This window comes from Pleurodeles waltl, chromosome 5, assembly GCF_031143425.1.
Source record: "Pleurodeles waltl isolate 20211129_DDA chromosome 5, aPleWal1.hap1.20221129, whole genome shotgun sequence".
Classification (NCBI taxonomy): domain Eukaryota; kingdom Metazoa; phylum Chordata; class Amphibia; order Caudata; family Salamandridae; genus Pleurodeles; species Pleurodeles waltl.
In genome coordinates this window covers 503519528-503521589 of record NC_090444.1, presented here as the reverse complement: position 1 = coordinate 503521589, position 2062 = coordinate 503519528, and the positions used below count along the sequence as shown (strand labels likewise).

General features: G+C 39.3%; 1 long non-coding RNA gene across 1 annotated transcript; it reads left to right on the top strand.

The window, feature by feature from the left end:
• Positions 1-1049: 1049 nt before the first annotated feature.
• Positions 1050-1825, top strand: LOC138297277 (uncharacterized). The gene is made up of 2 exons (XR_011203994.1): positions 1050-1200; positions 1599-1825. It is a non-coding gene; the product is annotated as an uncharacterized lncRNA (long non-coding RNA).
• The last annotated feature ends 237 nt before the right edge of the window (positions 1826-2062 follow it).

Genomic DNA, 2062 nt, shown 5'->3' with positions numbered 1-2062 from the left:
TCCTCGGGTTCTTGATGAACCTACAAACCCTATATATCCCCGCAACCAGAGGAGTCCAGCAGACGTAACGGTATATTGCTTTCGATAATCTGACATTGCAGGGAAAAGTTACAGAGTAAAAAGTAGAGAAAAATTGATGTTTTTTTCACCTCAATTTCAATATTTTTCTTTTTCAGCTGTTATTTTCTGTAGGAAACCCTTGTAGGATCTACACAAATGACCCCTTGCTGAATTCAGAATTTTGTCTACTTTTCAGAAATGTTTAGGTTTCTGGGATCCAGCATTGGTTTCATGACCATTCCGGTCACTGACTGGAAGGAGGCTGAAAGCACAAAAAATTGCACAAATGGGGTATGCCCCAGTAAAATGCCAAAATTGTGTTGAAAAATTGGGTTTTCGGATTCAAGTCTGCCTGTTCCTGAAAGCTGGGAAGCTGCTGAGTTTAGCACCGCAAACCCTTTGTTGATGCCATTTTCAGGGGAAAAACCACAAGCCTTCTTCTGCAGCCCCTTTTTCCAATTTTTTTGAAAAAAACGAAATTTTCACTGTATTTTGGCCAATTTCTTGGCCTCCTTCAGGGGAACCCACAAAGTCTGGGTACCTTTAGAATCGCTAGGATGTTGGAAAAAAAGGACGCAAATTTGGCTTGGTTAGCTTATGTGGACAAAAAGTTATGAGGGCCTAAGCGCGAACTGCCCCAAATAGGCAAAAAAAGGCCTGGCACAGGAGGGGGAAAAGGCCTGGCAGCGAAGTGGTTAATGGCTTTTTGACTTACTGCGGCCACTATGCTACTATCGAGGTAGATATCATCAATTTTTCCCTTACCATGGTTAAGCGATAGTATACTAGATATGTTGGTCAGGTGAAGGGAGACGAGTGTTTCATTACGACAGAGGTACAAATGCTATCGTATTTCTGTGTCAAACAGTTACAAATAATAGTAGCTAAGAAATATATACAAGTAGATAGAAGATGGGTTGTTGCCTTTGCTTTTGTGCGCGATTAGTTTATAATATATTGTTTCTGACATTTTGATGTTTTGCAGCACCTGAGCATGTACTATGTATTGGGTAGATCAAAGAGAAAGGAGTTATATTGAATATTTGAATATCATATTTTGGAGCTGCGGTCGCGGGTTGAAAATACGAGGAACCATATTATTATATATGACATATGAGGACTGCTATACTCACGATGGAGGCAAGTTTTTTACTTGCATGATGTGAACATGATCACAGGGGTATATAACTAACAGTGAAGCACTTTGTGATAATGGAATGGGTGTTGTCACCTGTGTGAATATAACACGTGGGGCTGGGGATAATGAACCCCATTTTTATTCTCAATTTGTAATTTAGCGAGAATGTGCGTATTCTTACAATGCACCACCTGCCATTTGCTTTAACTGTTGATATCTCACTATAATTGGTCTCTATGGATGAATTACTGAAATGGAGTACTTTGATACAAGCTATGGGTATAGAACCACTTTAGACATCTGATGACTTGATCACTGGGGAAAACATTTAACATAATGTATTTGAATCTATGTGAATAACAATGGAGATTATATGGGAACCAATTTTTGTTAATTACAGCCTTGATGAAGTCAAAGCGAAGATTTGTCGCATGACGAAACACGTGTTGGCTGGATCGGAGGAAATTTGAAGATATGTTACAATAAATATAAACGGATCGGATCTTTAACTTTGATACACAAGTGCCTTGGAGTTTGTTTACTAAGTTTTTCCTTTGGATATTTGGGGGAGTGGGGTGTTTTCTTCCCTTCCAAGAGCACCGTGAATAAAATGTGTTATTTGTGAAATTCGGATGTGACTCTAGTGAGCGCCATTTCCTATTAGAAACACTCTACTTCGTTTATTTCCAGTATTTATTATCTCACTTTCTGTTTTGCCTCTAACTCAACTGTCTTTCTCACTGCTCTCCATATATCTCACATCTTCCCCTCTCACCTGTTCTATTTTGCACCACTCTTTCACCTGTTTCTCACCTCTCTTACTCCCTTGTCTATCTCTTTCTCACCTGTCTGTCTCACTATCAC